The sequence below is a fragment of the Lepidochelys kempii genome, chromosome 21 (genome assembly GCF_965140285.1).
Source record: "Lepidochelys kempii isolate rLepKem1 chromosome 21, rLepKem1.hap1, whole genome shotgun sequence".
NCBI lineage: Eukaryota > Metazoa > Chordata > Testudines > Cheloniidae > Lepidochelys > Lepidochelys kempii.
Genome location: NC_136400.1, coordinates 2820206 through 2843006, shown reverse-complemented (window position 1 = coordinate 2843006; position 22801 = coordinate 2820206). Strand labels below are relative to the sequence as shown.

Genomic DNA, 22801 nt, shown 5'->3' with positions numbered 1-22801 from the left:
GGAAGGATAAATATCTGCTCTCCAAATCCACCAAGCAAGCAAAAGTCAGCTCAAATAGATGGATTTTGATTCATTTTTTCCTGATAGCACTAGCTAATAGGATGCTAGCTGCGATATTCCATCATAACACTGAGATGGTTCTCCTAAGAAAAAATGTAGCAAATTTTGCTACATCTGTTGCCTGAAGGAATGGTAAGGAGCTAATCTACACTTTGGCATCAGAATTATTCACTATGCCCAGTGGGAGCCTGAATTATGGGAGAGCTGTCCAAAAATGTAAGCACCTCAAGCAAACCCATGAGGAATTTACCTGTTGTCATGAATAGGAAGCAAATAACCTCTCCCATTAGCTCAGCTGACCTTTACAAATCTTTGACATAAACAGTCCTGCTTTTTGGGAGGGTAAATTCAGCCGCCTCCTGCATGGGTAGAGATGCGGCTCACAACAGGCATGAAGGGGGGGGCCGAGATTTGGGTGGCTTTGCTGGTATTCCTTCCCTGTCCTCCCCCATGCGGCAGGGAGCTGGCGGGGAGCAGAGATCAACCAACCATTCCCCTGCTGCCCCACACATTGTGTAGACGTCCCCAGCCCTGGGTAAGGAGCAGCGGCAGAATGGCGCTTCCCCTGCTCTGGAGCTCTGGAGGCTGTGGGCCTCCTTTCATACCTTTAACCCAACAGGACTTCCCTGCGCCCAGCCTTACTGAGTGGGGCTCTCTGCTGGAGCCAGGATTTTGGCTTTTGTGAATTTCACTATAAGTGAAAACTGAAGGAGATGTGGTTGCCATCAGGAAATTGCATCCATCCATCTGCCCTGGTTTTGGGCTTTCTCCAGACTAAACTTCTCTCTTAATAAAAGATTTTGAAATTCAGCTTGAGAAAGCGCCCAACCCCCACCTCCACGTGATCCAAGAAGCTCGCCCACAAACACAGGAGCCATAAGCCCAGACATTGCTGATATTCCAGCGCAGAACAAAAATCTCATTCAGCCTCAGCCTTTCAGCTCACTCTTGTACATTACAAAGAAGCAGAATAGGGTGTAACTCATTTTTGCCATGTGCCGATCTCACTTGTGGTTCACCCCTGTGCAGAGGAACAGCCCAAAACCTTTGCAGCACTTAAGTCCCACTGAGGCCCTCAGAACAGGATTTAACCAGTGCTGACTCACTGATAATCAATGGCATAGTGTTCAGGAGAGTGAATTTGTCCAGAAGAGACTGAAGCTGCATTTTTCAGAGCAGTCAAAACATTTCAGGCCTGATGCTGAGAGCATTAAGCTATCCGCTTTGTAATACACTCAATCAGAATGCCATAATGTATAGACTATCTTCACAGAATCCATTAACAGTGCATAACAGGGAATTAGGAAGCTTTCATCAGCAGTGCAGGGATGAGGAGTCAGTTTGCCCCTGATCTCCAAGCAGAAACAGTGAGCATTTTCCCCCTTTCTATTGGCGTGATTGTTAAAAAAATACCAATTATGTTAAAATGAAAAGTCATTAAAATGCAGTTATTTCAGCTGTATATGTTTATAGCTATATAACTATGCTGAAAGACCAAATCTGAAGATCTTTATGTGCTTAATAAAACTGAATAATTTGCTAGGGGGAAAAAATCTTCCCTGTCAGTAGCAAGTAAATTTGATTTTTCCACGTGACTGCAAACCTATTACAGGTATATAAAACACAGATGGTTGGATACCAGATCACATGTTCCCATGCTGGGAAAGCTGCACAGTAATTCTGGGGCACAGAAGGAGGAGAACTATTATTTAGATTTTTTGTGGCAGAGCCATCTTTTTGTTCTGTGTTTGTACAGCACCTGGGGTCCTGGTCATTACAATAATACAAATAACAACTTATATGCTACCCAGGCTACTAGTACACAAACCAGGAAACAGACTTCAGCCCTAGATCTAGTTGGAACCTGAAATTCCAAAATTCCATTTATTTTCATTCTAAACCAGAATGAAAATTTGAAATTCCCCATGAAATGAAAATGTCAACTTTTTTTTTTTGGTTTGACCTGCTCAGTGAATCACCATTTTCCAATGGTAAACTAACTGTTCCATCAGAAAAGTGTTGGCCAGCTCCATATAGGGTACAGTATCTAAATGATCATCCCTGGTATAGCTAATGAAATATCTGTCAAGCCCTAACCATATAATGTGTGTGTCTAACCTAATCCAATGGAGAAAGCACCCACCAATGTAGTGTTTTTCTCCTTTGTCTAATATTCTCTTGTCTGCATTCCAATTTGCTAAGCATAATACAACATGCTTTTTTACCTCTGACCTCCTCTTCAGAGAGGAGAAATATGCGGTGAAATCCTGGCTCCACTGAAGTCAATGGCAAAACTCCCAATGACTTGAATGGAGCCAAGATTTCACCCATAGTCACGTGGTTAGTTCAGAGGTCTAGATTTCAGAAGATCTGGATTCCATCCCCAGTTCTGCTTCAGGCTTCCCATCACTAAAACTCCCTGTGCCCAATTTCCTCACCTGGGTAAATGGGGAGGGGAAATGTTCTTTCAGTCTATTCCCACTGAATGAAATATAGGAACGTCGATATATAAGTGTCAGGATTCTGGCAACTTCCTTTTCCAGCAGTTTCACAAATAAATCACTTACACCCACTCAAAGAGGGTGGTTCCATGATTACCCCTGATTGTCAGCACAGAATGAGCGTTTTAGTTACCCATTTTTTGTATTAAACATGAAAGAGAGGTGTTGAAACCCTCATTCCAGACACGCACTCACTCTTCCTCCTATGGGTGAGGAAAGCTGCTAGACAGTTGAGGGTTTTCTAACACTACTAAACTCCTCCCTGTGATGTAGTCTTTTCAAAAGAGTATTGAGCAACTGATTAACTATAGTCCTGGAGATCTGACAGGCTTTCAATCAGACACTTTCACAAACAGGCCATGTCCAAGTGATAAATTGACTACTAGAGAAGATAAACAAATATAACCTCTAACTAGTGCTGTGACACTCATCCGTTAGGCGGTTGCTTTGAGTACGCTGGAGGAGAGCACCTCCGTCTTTAAAACTCAAGGCTTATATCGAGGTTGCCTTCATCTGCAGGGAAATCACGTGGTGAGGAGATGTGCCCCGTCTATCTGTACCAGTTGTCAAGGCTGATGTCAACCCAGAGGCCTCCAAAGCCCTTCACTGTGCTGCTTAGAGCATCCTTCAGATGTGGCTGGGCACCACAGGGAGTTGAAGAAAGGGCAGAGGTGAGAGTGTAGCAATGCTCAGATTCCCATTTTAGAGTGCTGCAGAGCCAGAGCTGCAGCAGCACTGTGAGTAGCAGTACCGGCTGGCAATGGACGAGGTATTTTAATTCCCACAATGTCACACCGCTTGTAAGGACAGATTCCTTAAGTGATTCGGGGCCCTGGCGCCGCCCCCTGCTTGGTGGCTCTGTGGTTATTTTTGTCGTGTCTGTTGCCATAGGGGTGAGACAAATAGCTGCGGAGGCACAGGGTACCAGACACAGCAGACAGACGGTCTTAGGAAGTTTGAAAGAGAGTGTGACCGAACTGGGGGGGCAGTGAACCTTGTAATGTGGTGAGAGTAAATCTCACAAGCCTGCATCTATGCAGGCACCTCTGGACAAGCTCATTACACTCACTAGAACCTTGAAAACGTAGCCAGGCCAAGCTTTTACATAAGCCATGATCCAGCTCCCAGTCCGTGGATGGGTGTCTTTCCGATGCCTCATGGAGTTTTAGATCTGACCCATGTTCATCAAAGATACATGACTAATACTTGTGTGCTGCTTTGCTTGGCCCTTGAGGGAGATAAGAGTAACAGGGGGGGAATGCAAATGCAAAGAGGGAGGATAAAGACAGGAGAAATCTCAACCTGTGGATGGAGAGAAAAGGAAAGGGGCACAAAGCCTTTGTATTGGTCCCCTAGCCCTGACTCACCTTACTCGCTGGAGATGTGTTCTCTGCATGGGCATGAATTTATGAGGCCTGTGCATCTCTTACATCCCACGGCAGCTCTCAGTGGCACAAATCCCTGTGCAGCAGGGGTGATTTTCAGCCTAAGGTCCCACTTCTGCTGGTTGCTTCTTACCAGCCCATTGATAAAAGAGTAGCTGCTGTTTACCTCACAGCCGGTTATTTTTCTGTCACCCAAAGAGGCTTGTGAAGAGGAAGGATCAGGACAATATAAAGAATAGTTCTAAAGCACAAAGGAAGATGAAGGAAGTGTACAGCTCATACCCTAGGCCTCCCTGGTAACAAAATACATGGCAGCAGTAGAATATAAAAAGGATGGTTTTATTTCCATAAATAATGATGGCAGGGAATTGTGCCGTAAGTTTTTATTAGACATTAATCATTTAGAAAACAGGGCAGCGTTTCCAAGTGAAATACAATCCAGTGCAAATAAGTACATTGCAGGGCAAGTACAACATCATCTCCATCCTTGCATGAAAAGGAAATTATATGGAGTCACATTGCTTCCATCTATAAGCCCTGCAATTCACTCTCATTAATAGAGATTACAATGTGTTCCATGGTCATATTTTAGAGTTATGCCTATAACTGTATTTATCTCTGCATACACGTGTCAGTCGAAGGATCTCTCTCTCTCTTTGCACTAGATAGAAGAAGAAAATTAAGAATGATGAGGAAATAGAGCTGCGTTAGCACAGTGTCTCTTCCAATAATGCTAGAACAATGTACTGGGGGTTGTGATGAATTCTTCATCACCGACAATTTTTAAATCCAGGTTGGATGTTTTTTCTAAAAGATCTTCTCTAGGATTTATTGTGGGCAAGTTGCCTGACCTGTATCATACAAACCATACTAGATCACAATGGCCCCTGCTGGCACTGGAATCTAGGAGAAATGTACTGGGGGCCAGCATCTCCCTTTAAATGGAAACAGAGTAAAATTTTGCACAATCAAATATCCCTCTCTGCTCTTTCGAGCTGTGCTGACATACTAAAACATGACTCATTCAGGTTCCCTCCAGTGGCATGCACTTCCATTTCATTTTAATTCTTCTTTTTGGGTAAAAGTGTTGGGGGGGGGGCTCCCTTCTTTGTTCAGATTCATTTGTTATAAGTTGAAGTTGTTCAGAATGGGGCCTTATTTCTACAGAAAGTGTCTTCCTCTGTGAACGTCTCTCTCTCTGTCGGTTCAGCCATTAGGCCATGTAGCACAGTGGAAAACAATCATCTGAAGAGCCAAGTGCTCATTAAAATACTGAAATGTGCTTAAAAATTCTGCATGAATGATGGTAAATTGTCCTCTGGCTCTTCAGCTCTGAAGACGGTCTTGTCTTGGCCTGTCTCTGTCCTTGCTTTCATTCAGACTGTATTTTTCCTTAAATTAAATAACTTTTTTGTAGTTACTGTATTATAATTCTAAAAGGCGTTTGTGACACTGAGGCTGAGGGCCGCATGGGGAATTCTGCTGGGCACTTATAAGCAGGGTAACACTTATTGAGGATGTAATTGCATAAGGAAATAAACAGCTGTTACCCTCCTCTCCTGATTTCCTTCTCCCCATACCGTCCTGCAGCCTCATCCTGTCCTGAAGGAAAGGAGGACCTTTTTAGAGGAATTCCTCCTGCAGGACAGGAAGCATGTTAAAGCTTGTGGGTGTGCCTTCTTCACTTAAATAGTCATAGTCCTGGAATGTTCCTTTTTTGGAGAATTCCTATGCTGGAGAGCATCCCAGCACCAATGGATGCTCATTTTCAGAGCTGTAGATTCACCCTCAGATGCTGCTGTATCATAATATTATTGACATTGGCTGGAGAACAAGATGAGTGACATTACATCCCACCTCTTGGCTAGGAAAGGATACAAGTACATGAGTCAGGACAGATTTACTTTGACGCATTGAGATACTATCTAGTGTCTTGAAGCAAAAGGGGCCCTAAGAGGTTATGCTGTCACTGTTATCTTAGAATGCTGGCTGATCTTACAAACAGTGGGCCAAATCCTAAACTGGTGGAAATTGGCAGTCAGTGCAGCTATGTGGATTTATACTAGCAGGGGACCTGACCTACACAGAGTGGAATCGGTTGAAGCAGCAACCCCTCCCCAGGCACTCATAGCCAAACACTCAAACCAAAACTTCTCAGAGGTTCTGCAAAGTTGCTCAATATTTTCCAAACATCCCCACTGTTTCTCCTTTTTTGGTACACCCTCTGAATCTGGCAGATCCAGGAAGCAAAACCTTATAAGGTAACCTGTTCTCAAAAGCTATCCCGACCAATTTTTCAGATCTGAAATTCTAGAGAGGATTCAGATAAGCAGCAGAACTTTTGAGGAGCATGTCCAACCTGGAATCAGGCTTCTGGGCTGGACTGTGCCATTGTAAGAATGGTGATCACTTATGTAAGTAGTCCCATTGAATTCAATAGCCACCATACAATTAGGATGCATCAAACAATGGGACTAAATGTATGAACAAGTGCTCACTGATGAGTGAAACTCATCCCCGTGCAGAAAGCTACCCAAGGGTCAATTTCTCCTCAACGTGGAATAAATGTTGCCTCTCCTAGCTCTTAGAGGTTTGTCCATCTGCGGTTCCATTCTATGTATGTTGCAACAAAGCTCCAGAGCGCATGATGCTAAGAAATGGACTATCAATCTTGCTCTGCAGGAAGGGGCTGAAATGTAGACCCTGGTTATTATTTAAACATTGGTGTGTTTGTGGTTGAATAATTGTTATAAATTGGAATCCTCTTAAATCAGCATCCTGCGCTGTCAGTGCCATGTCTCATAAATAAAAGCTTTTACGTTGGCTGCTTTGCAGCTCCCCCTGGAGAAAGGTACAGAGAATCAATAATGAATTTAAGACCAGTCTGTTTGAGCACTTGAAAACAGAAACCCACATCTTGCAGTACACCAGGGTATAAGCACAAGCAAACTCCAATGAATATCTTGTCCCCACAATCATTTAATTGGATCATAGGAGGAACAAAAAGTTGAGATTAATGTCCCATTTCTCACATCTGTCCTTGTAGGTCTGTAGAAGGTACAGGGTGAAAAAAAGTTTGCAAATTATTATGGAAATTCTGGCTTGCTAGCAGAAGATAAACACGCTCAGTATGAAAACAGTTTAAGCAACCGACTCAAATAGACTGTCAACATTTCACAGCGAGGTGGGTCCTGAATGCTGACAGGGAAACAAGTAGAAATGAGAGCTATAGGGCTGTGTTTTCCAAACATTTCCGAAAGGGCTGCACACCTCAAAAGGCCACATGTCCAAATGTTTGCGAAGCTAGGCTAGCAACAGATATGAATTTAACTCCAATCCCCTTGAATGCAATGACAGTTTAGAAAGAAAATCTGTGGATGGGTGAGGATGAATATATGCAAATGAGTAAATAAGTACCTGAGGGCATGAGATTGTGTGAGTGTGGATAAGAAAGTGAGGGCAGGTATGAGTGAGAGAACGAGTCTGTGGGTGTGAGAAAAACAGAAAGATGATGTGAGAAAAGTGTGCGTATCAGTTTCGGGAGGTCTCATTTAGTTTTTTCTCTGTTTTTATTCATAATCTTCCTGACAATCGTTTAACATTTTATTGACTTCACTTTTCTAACAGGATCACTTTAGTTAGACAATAAACCCTCACAACTTCTCTGATAGGAAATGCTAAACTCCGTTTGTCGTTTAATGCCCATCTCAGCCTCTTATGTTGTGAGCTGGCTCTTAAGGCATATCTGTCATTATTTTCCTCTGCTGCCAAGTGGACCCCATTGAGTCAGACAAGTGACAATTGGAGCTGAAATTCAAGTTGCTCTTGGGGGCAGGGTTGTTCCTCCCTTCCCTGATCAATCTTCTCTCTGTGGAAGCAATATTTTTTAGCGCAATTTCTCGTTGCATGCACAGTAAATTGACCTACTAAGGATGTGTCATGTACTGTCCAAACCTCTTCACTAATCTCTGGCTATTGAAAGGACTCTGTGTTAGCACAGAAATGGCCTTTTACCATTACAATGCCTTCCATTATAATGAAGTGTTTTCCTGAGCACACAGCAGCATCTTATTCAGCTCCTGAATATTAAACCATTAATAAATGCTGTCTCTGAAAACGACTCTGGCCAGGAGCTTTTCCATTGAATTCCACTGTAATAAATTGTTGGTGGTACATGTAGGGTTAGGTGAAGCCTTTAGGCTACACCCTGAGTAATGGGAACCATTAATTGCTCTGCCCCAGAAGGAACTGTGGCTCAATGGGTCACTATTTGTTGTGTATTTGGCTCTTGGTGGAACTGAAACGCTATGAAGAAACCACAGGAGCAGCTACATTCTGAATAACCATGTTTACTAGCTGAATGCAAACAGGCGGGGCCTACCTATAGACCTACTGTGGCTTTCACCATTACGTAGAAGACAGTGAGCACCGCTAGACTACTGTATTCCTTTATGTTACATTATTGTTTCCCTTCTTCCCTTTTTTCTCGGGGTGGAGGGAGGAGAGGAGAGGGAATTACAGCTCTCCTAGAAAGGATGCAGTTTATTTCCCTGTTGAACCTGACTACTCTGAGTGAGAGCGGACAAGCCAAGACTCCATCCCCTCCTGCCTGTCTCTGTACTCGCCCTGCCTATTTGCTTGCATGGGGGGAGAACCCAGGGAATCAGTGCTCTGCATCAGACCCAGATGCAAGATCCAGGTGAGTCTATCCAGGGAGCGGCAGGGCATTACCTCCCCATTTTTCCCTGTTCAGCTCAGTAAGTCAACGGCCCAAGCTAGTCCTGAGTGTCCATTTATTAGCATGGACTGAGAAATGACAATGCGGAGACGCCTCCCATGCAGGACAGCTCACCGCAGGAGCACAATGTGTGGTTTCATGAGGCTCCACTCAATGGCAAACTTACCCTTTTCAGATGTGCCTGACTTATCTGATGAATAATTTCGAATGAATAATATTCAAGATCTGCTTTTGTGGGCAAAAGACAAATTGAAAAAGAGGTGACATTTATTGAATAAACATTTTATGAATTATCCACCCAGCTCCAAAAAAGAGTGAGCAAGCTGGAGTCGCTCATTAACAAATCATTAATGGCCTGAATGAGTTTTGCCTCCAAGCCAAAACCTGCAGCTGGGTCCATGAAGACAGACCGTTGGGCCTATTCAGGATTGGGGTCTTGCTTCGTAAGGATTTGTGAAGGCACTGGACTGGGACTCAGGAAATCTGGGTTCAATTCCTGGCTCTGCTACAGAGTCCCTGTGTGACCCTGGTCGAGTCATTTAATATCTCTGTGCCTCAGTTCCCCAGCTGAGAAATGGGGATAATGAGACATACTTTCTTCTACCTTTTGTCTGTCCTGTCTGTTTAGATTGTAATGTAAACTCTTCAAGGAAGGGGCTGTCTCTGCAGAACTGAACATAATGGTATATCAGTATCTGGGCACAATAATAATGCATAATAATATGAATAGTTTAAATAATCTTGTCAGAATAAATATGAAACTACAATAGTTTTTAGAAAGCTAAGATGCTATTAGAAATCTCTCCAGGGACATCATAAAAAATGCCTCATCCAATTTAAGACATTTTTAGGGGATGAAAAAAATACCAGCTCTAAAACACAGTGTAACTCATCCAAGCTGTCACCTTGAGGAATAAAGCCAAGGTTACAGAATGTAAACAGTAAAGTGTCCACCCAATCCAGCCATGCCACTGGAAGCCACATTAGCATTCTTTAGTTTCCTTTGATTTATAATATCGCTGAGGAATTAAGCGTGTTAAAAATAATTTCCCCCAGGTGGTGTGTCTTTGCCTGCTTCTTTTCACATTGAAATATCAGGAGTTCTATCGGCTTGGAATTAACTCAGGAGATACCAAAGTAATCCCTGAAGAGCGGGGTGTGGCCCCTGCCAGTTTCATAGGAAGCGCCTCCAGCAGCAGTCATGTGTGGCTCTGCACTGCAGACCCGGGAGACGGCAGAAAGGATCTGAAGGCATTTGAAATGATGCTCCCAAAATAGATCATTGACTTTAATGGGCCAGATCAAAGCAAAAAGGCTTGGAAGAGAGCCCGGATAAAAGAGACCATGAAAGGTAGAGTGAGATAATGACAGGCAGGAAAGCATGAGAGACATGGACTGCGAGGGCATAGCTGTGTGCAACGCATCCATACTAGAAAGCACATAAAGTAAAGAAAGGGAAATACAAACAAGGATGCAGCATGCCAGAGACAATATTTAGCTCAGAGAAAAGCCCTCGTGGGGTTCCTAGTGGATCTGCTGTTGTAGCTTGCCTGGCACTTGCAAGGGTTTAGAGTCCAGAAGGCATTTGGTGAAAGTCCCAGTGAGTTACCCATTTATTTTTCTTGGATTAACTTGCACATTGCTATTAAAGACGCATCTCCAGCACTGCTTGCTAGGGAGCAATAGGGTCCACCTCCAGCCTACTGGGCCCCACACAAGACTGCAGCACTGTGTGTTTGGGGTGAAATTCAGCCCTGTGCAGGGGGCCAACAAAAGGAGTGGGCATGTCTGTGGGATCTGAGCAGTGCACAGGGCCTGGGCTGGCCTGCTGGACAGGGGTGAATTTCACCCAGAGTCTCTAGGCAGCTCCATCTTTTACTGTTCCTGTCTCTGGTATTTATTATTGTGGTAGCAATAGAATATGCTAGACAAGGGGATAGATTCTCACCTGTCTGAACAATGCCTAGGAGCAATGAGAGGTCAGCCACCAGGAAATCCCTCCCTGCCCCCAGCATGTCCCTCCATCCCTGACACAGCACGCTGTATGCTGCGGGTGAAGAAGGCAGCTACGCCGCTCTTGCCATCTTTACATATGTGGAGTGTTCCTCAACACATGGGGAATGCTCTGCTAGCCTTCTCTGGCCAGCTTGAGCAGTGCAAAGTGAACGTAGCACACCAGAGAATTTGACCCCATGGTCCCTGTTTGACAGAGTGCGGAATAAAACCAGGATGGTGCAGGGAGGAGAAAAACTGAAACAATGAATGATGGTCTTTCAGGATCCTCTCTCTTTTCCTTTTGATCTATGTACTTCCTGTTCTAAACAGAGCTGAGGCGCCAGTGTGGTATGAACTGAAATGAATCCAATGTCCGATTGAGTTGTATTTTTAATAAGCACACTCAGATCCCAGGGTTTGAGGATATAGCAAAGAAATAAATCAATGCGTTATCGCAGGAGTAAGAAGAGAAGATACCACTAAAGTCCATCCAGTTTTAGTCCCAAATATATTGGGCACTGAATTGAACTGATATAGAAATATTTCTTAATGGCCCAAATTTTTTCAGAACTGATCACCTGGACCCTTGATGTTCAGACTGACTAATGAATTAAAAACAGCTCTGACTTTCACTGATCCTCTTGCCTGGGTTATTTGTCATGTTCTCCCCTCTTCTATTGGTGTGAAACCAGACAGGAGTGAAGTTGCAGAGACTGCCTAGAGTTAGCACAGTTTAAAGCTATGCAAGCTCTTTCCTGGTATAAAGTCTGCTAGTGTTAGGGCTTTGTCCCACTTCGGTGGCCATCAACGTTCTCAGCTTAACCAGCCCTCCCGTGGTGTGACATACTCTGTGATGAATGGGCAGTCATTGGAGTCGCTTCACACAGAGATTTCATTTCCACTTTGGGTAAAATTCATCTCTGTGCAAAGGGGCGAGCACAAAGAACACCTTCAAAACAAGCCTCAAGTAGGACTTATGTGGTGCATAGGCTTTGTTCAGGTCATCTGCACTGCAGCAAATTTCACCCTTTGAGAGATTTCAAATGTGAGCTCTGTGTGTTTTCACTAGTAGTCGTGAATTTCATCCTTTCATCCTTGCTTCCTGCAAACACATTGTGGGTGGTTCTTGGTTTTGTTTTTTTAATGTTGTTTTTCCAGAAAAACTAGCATAATACTTACTCTTGGTAAAGCCCTGTATGTTTAAGAATTTACCTCAGACTTTGTTTTTCTGTCAAAATGACACTTCTTTGCCTACAGAAACTGGTTTTATTTCACATATGAACATTCACACAATCAGTGCACAAACCAAACCGTGTGTATGTGTGTGAGAGAGAGAGATTCTTGCCCCATTTTCAGCACCTTTTATTTAAAATATTTAAAATAGGTCAGGACTAGTTTTCAACATCACGTGGAGTGTTGGTTTCCCTCACGAAAAGGATGTGGCCCCCACAGCACGCTATATGGCACTTCAGGTGTTCAGACTCTCCCCAAGACGGGTGACCGAGACAGGCGTCTCCTGGGTCAGATGGTAAAAATCTGTGCAGCTCAGCTGAACTCGGCAGGCTACTCGGAGTTGCAGCAGCTGAGGCACTAAGCTGTGCAACCTCGCAGAGCTTTGCAGTTGATTAGCTACTCAACCTTCACCGCATCACATCTGACAGAGGTGGACTTTATTATCTCCATTTCAGAGATCTGGAAACTGAGGTAAAGAGAGGTTAAGGAACTGACCCAAGGTCCTACAGCTCTGCAACAGAATTCCTGCCTCACGCTGAATGTCCCAGACCCCACAGCCTCTCCTCCTGTGTACCACCTATGGAGCTACCGACCCAGGACAGCAAATACACAGGTGAGAGAAGGCCTTCATTACTCCATATTGCATGGATGGAATCAGGTTTTCACTGTTTCTAATGCACAAAGCTGAATATCTAATTCTCATGATCAAACACTGATAAGGCCAGGCTATTTTTTATTAGTTCCTTTCAGCAAGACTTTATTTTTTGTCCTCCATGATTGTTTGCTTTTGACCATTCATGTTCATCCTCTTCCCAGTAACCTTGGCATTATGTTCAGTTCTGATTTCTCCTGAGGACAGTATTAATTAGACCCTAAAATTGTTGACATACTTCCATCTCGGAAATCTTCATAGCCTGTGACCTGTGCTGTTTCTCTGGCACATGGAGATTTTCTGACATGCTTTTCATTGTGTCCTCCTCACGGCATGGTAACTCCTTGTTTGCTGGTCTCCTGCGAGTGTTCAGATACATGCAGAACTCAGCTGCCAAAATGCTCAGAGGGGGCAGCTCTCTCTTATGGTCACCCTGAATTCACGGCAGAAGGGTGTTTGTCGGTTAAGTGAAATTAAGGTCAGACAAGTGAGTCTTTAAAACTGCCAGTGTCTGGGTCCATATTTATTCCCTCAGCGATGTCCAGTTCAAATGTGCTGGAGTCACAAGAAATATCTTAGGGTCAAATACTATTCTTGGTAATGGTATAAACCTAGAGTAATTCCATTGACATCCAGGCTTTCAGATACCACAATTATGAGAGAGGCATGAATGCATTGGTAGACTAGACAGTGCCTGATATTGTGCAGTGCTGAACACCAGACCAGCTGAAGTCAATGGGAACTTAGTACTTTGGACAATCATGTGCATTATTATTATTATTTATTATTTGTGTTGTGGGAGTGTCTAGGAGCTCCAGTCATAGACCAGAACCTCATTGTGCTAGGCGCTGTACAAACACAATAAAAAGACAGACACTGCCCCAAAGTGTTTACAATCTAAGCCCATCAACTTTGATTGTTATAATGAATAATATTATAATGGAAATTGTGACTAGAACCTGCAAGCTGGTTTTGGAAATCTCATCCTTTATTTATCTGGTGTAATCACAAGCACTTTCCTCAGGGCAGACTTTTGAGGAATACCATGTTCAGATCCCAAACTGGTTACTCATTAATATAAATCGAGAGAATTATGCAAGGTAAAGACTTTTTTCCTTTAAAAATCTGCTCTTGTTCCAGTCCCTTCTCACTCTCCTTGTATTCTAAGATGAAGAGAAATACTTGACAGTATTTCCCCCAACTTTGTTGCTGGAGGGTAGAGTTTGATTTATACACCGTATTTTGTTAAATATATTGAACTAAAAAAGCGACAATCTGAGGCCTTATCTTGTTTGAATTATGGTCCTGCCGGCTGCCAGAAACATTTGTTATGAAGGGGAATGGGGGGAAGGCAGAAAAAAATCACATTACAAATTGCTCGCAAACACAAAAGTGAGTAAAGAGGAGGAGTAGATGTGAACATTGGTATATAGATATTAGTTGCTTCAGAGAAGGAATCTTGTTTCACCTGTTCCATCTAACACACTGATGAGCTCCATGCATCATGCAGGATTTGGTTAAGGTTACAGGAGACCTTGCTAGTGTAGCCAGAGTGAGCAGGAGGCAGCTGGGGAAACATACACCTAATATGGTGCAAGAGTGAAGAAATTTGGATCCTAATTTGATGTCTGTCATAAAACAAATTCATGCAGCTGAAGGGTTTAGAGGACCCTTATCACTTGTACTAAACAACCCAGGAGATTACTCAGTAAATCCAGATTTAATTTGGGGACGCTGTCTTTTTGTACTTTGGAGAGTTTCAGACATTTTCTCTTTACCTCCAGAGATTTTAACCTTTTCTGCTTAGTGCATTTTGTACACTTGACTGGCTGTATACCATTTGTAAGGGCAGGATTGTTGCAGCGCACGTGGCAGAGAGCTGCGTTTAAGGCCTCGTTGGTTCTGTTTCAGGTTCTGCCACGAACTGTCTGGGTCAGGAAAAGGTGAAATCCTTTTCATTCCCTCCCCCACACCCCTACCCCAGTTATTTGCAGGTTGCATGCGTTTTTCACACACACAAGCATACCTTTACATTTGCTAACTCGATCATTGCACGTGCGCTCACACACAAGTCTCAACCTGCTGGTGCATCTGCTAATGGGAACACGTGGTGGTCACGCATGCAGACAAGATGCACTTTCGCATATGACAGCCGATACCGAGCGCGCGCGCACTGAGAAAATGACCCAATGTGCCCAGCTCACATTGCAGCACCTATTTTTTATAGCTTCATATTCAACTGAAACCTAAAAAATCGCAAAAATGCAGGGCTGAAAGGGACCTTGGGTTTCATCAAGTCCAGCCCCCCGCACTGAGGCAGGACCAAGTAACCCGAGACCCTCCCTGACAGGTGTTTGTCCAACCTGTTCTTAAACACCTCCAATGATTCCACAGCCTCCCTTGGAAGCCTGGTCCAGAGTTGAACTAACCTTACAGTTAGAAAGATTTTCCTGCTACCTGACCTAAATCTCCCTTGCTGCAGATTAAACCCATTACTTCTTGTCCTAACTTTCAGGACATGGAAAACCATTGATCTCCCTCCTCTTTGACAGCCCTGAACATACTCTGTTATCAGATCCCACCTTGGCCTTCTCTTTTCAAGATTAAACATGCCCAGGTGTTTAAAGCTTTCCTCATTAAGTTAGGTTTTCTAAACCTTTTACCATGTTTTTGCTTTTCTCTGGAATCTCTCTCCAATTTTTCTACATCATTCCTAAAGTGTGATGCCCAGAATTGGATATAGAAATATAAAAGCAAAGCCCTCTCTTTCCTCCAGCATGATGTTGCTGCTATTTAAGGTCTATTATCCTCCCTCTCCTCTCACATTACTGCCATTAGTGTTATAAATGGGCTGGGTATATGGAGAGGAGAAGAGACCCCCAGGGTAGCAATTACTGGAACTGAATTGTCTAATGCAAGAGGCGGCATTACCCTGGTGTAATTTGATCATAAAATAAATTGCATTGCCCATAAACTGGAGTTTCCCCCAATTGTTTCTGTGCGCTCAGAGCCAGAAGGACCACAGAGAAATAACCCACATCTAGCCTGCTGTGGCCACAACAGTTTTCAGGCTCCAAGGAAAATGGTCACTGCATGTAAGCAGCTGAATATTCATAACAAGATTAAATTCATCTACTGATGTGGTGCCAACACTAACCTCTCCCAGCCAGAACCCCTTGTGTGGAAAAAACATACCCACGCTACTGATCGAAGATCCACTTACCTCATGGGGACTTAACAGACCCCAACATCAGCACTTGTCATGGAACTTGGTATATTGGGGGTTGCTGTAATTTGTGGGTTTCTCTAGGATATGCCTTTCCATCCACGCCAAGGACTTAGAAGGAGCTTTCCTCACACCTGTCGCTGCTGCTCTGAGCATCTGCCAAAGGGGAGAAGGGATGCTTGAGAGAAAGGGAGGTGAAGCCTGTATTCAGTGGTCTTTCCATGTTCTGTCCCAGTCCCTTCCTCCTGCGTCAGCTTCAGTCTGAAACTTGGATCCCCACACAGCAAAGCAGCAGACACGACTGCGCTTCTCTTTTTACCCAGATAAACCACAGGCAACCACTGGGGTGTTACAATCTCAGCAAATGGCCAGCATTCAGCGGGGGGACCTGCAGGGAACATCCAAGATGCTGAAGGAAGTGATGCTGACTTCCGAGCAGGCAGCGCGCTTCCTGTTGCATTGAGACTGAACTGATGCCCCTAGATGACGGGAGGGAACACTGTGCACCTGCCATCCTTTAAATGACGCTTTAAACTGAGACTCTGGTTACTTATGGCCATTCAAGGTCCCAGAGTACTTTTTGAAAGAGTCAGGAATGCACAAAAACATCAGTGACCCAGCCAGACTCCAGGCTGGGTAACTGCCAGCACCTTTTCAACTGGATGCTGTATTCTTCACTTCCTGGCCTACGGTGCTGTGCAGTGTGACAAACCACGCATGACAGCTGTTAGGCACATTGCTTAGTGCACTGCTGAAAGGCACTAAAGTACTACAGTGCTGAGCATGGTATAGGAACCCGTACAGACTAGAATATGTGCTCTTAAACAGCTTCACTTTTTAGCCTAGAGGGGGCACATTTCAGTGGTGGGTGCAGTGATCCCTGTTTGCAAAACACTGGTGCGTCCTCCAAGACAACTGAGGCTATAAAAGCCTAGGGTTTTTAGTAAATATTGTGTGCACACCTATATGTAGTGAGCTGAATCTTGTGTCCACAGAATCCCCCGGTTATTTTCCTGCACTTTCCTTTCAGAATCCAAAGTAGCCGCAGGGCTCTCATGGCAAAGGAAGAGCGTGCTCTGCTTGACATTCCTTTGGCAGTTGCTGTAGTTTCTTCTTCCTCCTGCCTCCCTTCCTTTTAAGGTGTAGGGAAGCATTTTAAAGGCAGTCTTTGTACTCCCACGCTCTCCTGAAATCTCTGCAGGCTCCCTGGGCTCCAGGCTTTCCTCTGAATCACCTTTGGACGCTCTGCTGGAGACTCCTGCTGCAGACGTTTCCTGCATCTATTTTGCAGGCTGTTTTTGTGTTCCCTTTCCCTTGTTCCTGATGATTTTTTCTCTCCCGTGCAATTATCCTAGCTGCGGTTTAATAGACAAATAAACGTGCAATCCTACAACTAGATTAGAAACCAGGACCCCTTGCCACAGGCATTGACGCAAGCTCTGGGAAAACCTGAAATATCTAATAGCCTAGTTAACCCCCTCCAGTCCACCCCACCCTGCCAATAAAGTTCAGATCTGTGTTATTTCAACAGCTCTGCTTACTGTGCTCTGCTGTAATGAATTAGATCAAGCAATGAAATCTTAAGGGTGATTTGCCAAAATTAACTGGTATATATTGAAATATTGTATTACTAGTCTTTATTTATTTGTATTAGTATCGTGCCTAGGAGCCCTAGTCGTGCACCAGAACCCCTTGCGCTAGGCGCTGTACAAACACAGAACAAAAGCCAGGCCCTACCCCAAAGAGCTGACAATCCCACTAGAACAAACATTTTAATTAGCTGTGTCTGTCTGGTAGTTCAGATACAAAAACATCCCCAAATTCACTTTCCCAGGCTTGAAATTTTATTTTGGAAGAAGGAAATATATACCTAATTCTTTCACATTTGGAAAGGTTAAAAAAACAAAAATCCTGAATTGTGGCCTTAGTTAGTGACTTTCCTTTCCCTGAAGAACATACAGTCTATTAGATATAAGCTGCAATGAGTATGGCGGACAAAAGTTGGGGGGAAAGGGAAGGTAGGAAACGCTAATAAAAAGAAGACCTGCAGTTACATGCAGTAGGTGGCTATTATACAGCTGGATCGGTGGTGAAGGTCCAAATCTTTCTTCTTAAAGTAAATCAATAAAATCATCTCTCTGTAACTGATTCACAAGCAAGCCATCCCCACTTTCCTGATTTCTTTAGTCCAAGCACATGCCCACTTTCATTTTCAGGATGCTGTGGTCAGGGATCCTTTGTTAAGAAGCTGAGCAGTTTGTGGGGCATATCACACATACAGTTAGCATGAGACAAAAGATACTCTGTTGCCCAGGCTCCAGCTGTCTGTTTGTTGAAAGTGCTTGTGTATTTCCTGCTGAGAATCACGTAAATCACTCTTTTTAAAATACAGATGAAAACCTATTTAGCAGGCAAGCAATTTCCCTGTGACCTACTTCACTGCAATAATTCCTCTTGCAGACCTCGTTTTAATGACTGGTGTTGTTATCTGATACGTTCTTCTGGTGATGTGCTGACAGTAAAGACAGGCTCTCAGACAGAGAGTAAAAAGCCCTATTGAGGCAATGGCCTTTCCTACAGTTGGTGACCAGCCCACCTAAATATTCAAAGCTCCACCTACAGCCCCCAAAGCCTGACCTCTTTAGCCCTTCTAACTCCCAGCATATTCACAATGTGGGTGTCATCCTGTATCCACAGGTGCCTTAATCAGAATACCCAAAATATATAGATTCATAGATTCATAGATATTAAGGTCAGAAGGGACCATTATGATCATCTAGTCTGACCTCCTGCACATCGCAGACCACAGAATCTCACCCACCCACTCCTGCAATAAACCTCTCACCTATGTTGAGCTACTGAAATCCTCAAATCATGGTTTAAAGACTTCAAGGTGCAGAGAATCCTCCAGCAAGTGACCCGTGGCCCATGCTACAGAGGAAGGCGAAAAACCCCACAGGGCCTCTTCCAATCTGCCCTGGAGGAAAATTCATTCCCAACACCAAATATGGCGATCAGCTGAACCCTGAGCATATGGGCAAGATTCACCAGCCAGATACCCAGGAAAGAATTCTCTGTAGTAACTCAGATCCCACCCCATCTAACATCCCATCACAGGCCATTGGGCCTATTTACCATGAATATTTAAAGATTAATTAATTGCCAAAATCATGTTATCCCATCATACCATTTCTTCCATAAACTTATCGAGTTTAATCTTGAAGCCAGATAGGTCTTTTGCCCCCATGTCTTCCCTTGGAAGCCTATTCCAAAACTTCACTCCTCTGATGGTTAGAAACCTTCGTCTAATTTCAAGTCTAAACTTCCCGATGGCCAGTTTATATCCATTTGTTCTTGTGTCCACATTGGTACTGAGATTAAATAATTCCTCTCCCTCTCTGATATTTATCCCTCTGATATATTTATAGAGAGCTGCAAAACCTGCGGCCATATCTCCACTGCTGCAACAATCAACTCCCCTCTGCCCCAAACACACCTTTCAGGGTTCATGGGTCCTATACAAGCTTATCCCAACATGTGGTGGACCTCATCCAGTGCATCAAATGCCCTAACAACAACTAAGGGGGTGGAGCGCAAAACCAGACTATTACCCTTGTGGATGAATTTCACAGAAAAGCCATAAGAGAAAGACACCCTGTCAGCTGTGGGCAAACACTTTTCACAAAGCGATCACTCCAGATCTGATCTCTCAGTGCTTGTCCTGAAGAGAAACCTGCACAACACCTTCATAAGGCAAGCCTGGGAACTTACATTCATAACTCAGCTAGACACTAAAACCCATGGACTTAACAATGCGTAATAACATCTGAATGTCAGACATTGAAATATCATACATGAACAATAATACCTAGCTTTTCTAAGGTGCTTTTCATGCACACATCTCAGAGCACTTCACAAAGGAGGTCAGTATCATACCCCCATTTTGCAGATGGGGAAACTGAGGCACAGGGACAGGGAAGTGACTTACTTGATCTACTCATAAAGCCACTGGTAGAGCCAAAAATAAAACCCAGGGCTCTTGTGGCCTAGTCCAATGCTCTGGCCACTATGATGCGCTGCCTGGAATGGATACTGGCCAATGTTCCATTTGAGTTCTCATTCCCTTCATCTTGTTACTCGTGTATGTGGGTGACATTCACCTCTGTGGAGTGGGACAGTAAAAAGGTTCTGCAATACACAGGTCCTCAAAATGTGGTGGGTCAACTTCACCCATAGTGAAAAATGATGTAATTTTAAGATGCTACGAATTGTAGAAAAGGAAGTGTGTCTAGAAGCTGTGCTTAGTCATCCTGGGTCCATCTTTTCACTGTCTCGGGTTCCTTTCTTTTAGCAATAGTTTAGTATCCACCACAAAAATGGAAACCTGTCCAGCTTATACCAGAACATTGCTGGGTTTTAATTATTATTTATTTACATTATTTACAGGAATCAATACAATACAAAACGTAGTCATATTTGCTTTCCAACATACCCTAAATACTGCAAAAGGGGGGGAAAAAAGGTGTATTTTTAGCTTGGGTGAGCTAACCCACGTTAACTAAATTGGGTTGAAATAGCAGTGAAGGCATGATAACTAGATTTGCACTCGGGTTAGAAGCTTGAACTGAATCCTGAAATGTATCATTATCATGGTGTCTCATGGAAATCATAGAATATCAGGGTTGGAAGGGACCTCAGAAGGTCATCTAGTCCAACCCCCTGCTCAAAGCAGGACCAATCCCCAACTAAATCATCCCAGCCAGGGCTTTGTCAAGCCTGACCTTAAAAACCTCAAATACGGAACCACAGGCTCCCCTGTAGGCTTCAACTAGTGCTGCTCACCCAAGTTAAAATCTGAATTGCTGTGTCTTCACTGCTCTTTAGTGTGGTTGTCTAATACAGATTAGCTAACCCAAGTTAAGAACACACCTTTATTTGCAGTGTAGACATACCCTTAGTTACTGCATAAGCAGAGAAACATCTGTGGGAGGGATTCAGTACTTCTCTTTTTCTTTCTGAGCGGTGCACAAAGGGTTATGGAAAGGACCCTGGCAGCATTCCTCATATGCCTCTCATGCAGCTTATAATGCTTTCTGGAAAGGATGGGAAGAAGGTTTGCTTACGATGCTTTCCCCATCTTTGATACAGCGAAGGAAGTTAATTATTTCAGGAATTTTTTCTAAATACTATAAAAGTCCTATTCTGGCCCCAAAGCCCATGCATCATCACCTATTTGTTGGTCCAAAAAAGAAGACCTATTTTCTGCCTTCTCTACTTATTCATGACAAGCAATATAGATATAAACCTTTTCTCCATAACATTAGCTTCTTGCCTTATTAAGTCTATGGGGCTATTTGCATAAGCAAAGCTACTCATATGTGTAAATGTCCACCGGATCATGCTCTTCGTTTGTGTCCTTTCCTGGGATACAAACAGAGAAGTTTGATAAAAACATAAAATGTTCTTGCTGGAAGGTTGCAATGTGACACTACTTTATTCTTAGAATTCAGAATAACACACACAAACCCCAAAACAGAGAGAAATACCAAAACAGAAACACAAAGCAGGTTGATTCCTGAAACAGAGAAGCACAAGTTAACTCACCCCACCTTACTCTAGGCTGGCTGGCTGTGGAACTCACTCTGCCAGGCCCAGATCGTGTGCTTCCCGACTGAGCTCCCTACATACAAGCAGGGCCAGGAAAACCTTTGCCATGTAGAGTGACAGACCTCAATCCTCTAGGCAGGAAGCTCAAAAGGAGAGACAAGACGAGAAGCAGTTTTCACTTTGGCAAACTGCTTCCTAACATTTTGAAACCAACTTCAGTGTTAAAAAAAAATGCTGGCAAACATTTTGCATCAATCTCTTGTGAAGTAAATTTCATTAGTCTGATCTCAGCTCTCCCAATATCCCTGTACAACATACTCCTGAGTTTCATGGTTAATTGTGTGGTCTTCTCTCTTGCTCTCTACTCTTCCAAGGGTAACATTTACAATATTTTGTGTTGTTTTAGAGAATGTTTGCCTAATTAAAAATATGTTCACCTTAAAATGTGTCATTATCAGGGTGTCTCGGGGAGACACTAAACCCCAAGCCAGTAACTGACAGGACTATTTGCTGTACTGAAACATTGTTTCGTGAACAAATATTACATCTAGATACTGGGATGACAGATGAACCAGTAATAGCAGGAGAGTGAATGATAGAGAGATCCAAAAGCTCTACTGTAGATTTAAACACTATTAAAACAAATCCTGGCCCCACTGAAGTCAGTGCGAGTTTTGCCATTGACTTCAATGGGGCCAGGATTTCATCCTTTGTATGTATGTTCCCTTCATTCATTGCTCACGTTGTGTGTTGGGTTTCTGATTCTGTTGGGCATCTTTTACCAATATAGTTTTCTAATGCCCTCTTTCCAGTGCTTTGACAGATACCTGAGACCGGCTGTATTTCTAAACCAATCAGCATTGCTCTGTCCTTTGTCCTGTAGACAACAGGAGGTAGGTGGTGGAAAGACAGTATGGTCCAGTGGGTAAGATACTGGGCCTGGACTCAGGAGACTTGCCTTGTATTCCTGGCTCCTGCCCTTCAGTAAAATGGCGACAGTCACACTTACCTTCTGTTTGAGAGTGTTTTGAGAGGTAGCTATGCGTTTATCTGTGGCTGGGGTGATTCCGAGCTCAAGGAGACATGTTTGCACTAGCCCTCATGGAGTTAGAGCACTAAAAACAGAGTGTAGCCGTGGCAGTGTGAGAGGTGGGATGGGATAACTGGCTTGAGAACATGCCTAGGGCTTGGATGGGAATGTACTCTGCTCTCCTCTTCCCTCTGGGAATCAGGCCCCCAGCTTGAAGTGTAGACATGCTCGTAGAGCTGGCTGAAGGGGGCTATATCACATCTAGTACAGAGGAAAGGTTTACAGTGTCTGTTCAGAGGCATGAACACAACCCCACCTTTCACTGTGCTGATCCTTAGCCTACATCGTGTGCTTTCCACAACCACCTTGTTTTC

The 22801-nt window shown here is 43.7% G+C and overlaps 1 protein-coding gene across 1 annotated transcript in view; it reads left to right on the top strand.

Annotated features, from left to right (window-relative positions):
• Nucleotides 1-12367: 12367 nt before the first annotated feature.
• Nucleotides 12368-22801, top strand: part of CTTNBP2NL (CTTNBP2 N-terminal like) — a 214578-nt gene continuing 204144 nt past the window's right edge. Inside the window, exon 1 of the mRNA XM_073320254.1 lies at nt 12368-12525. The gene's annotated coding sequence lies outside the window, so the exon portion shown is untranslated. The remainder of the gene's footprint in view (nt 12526-22801) is intronic.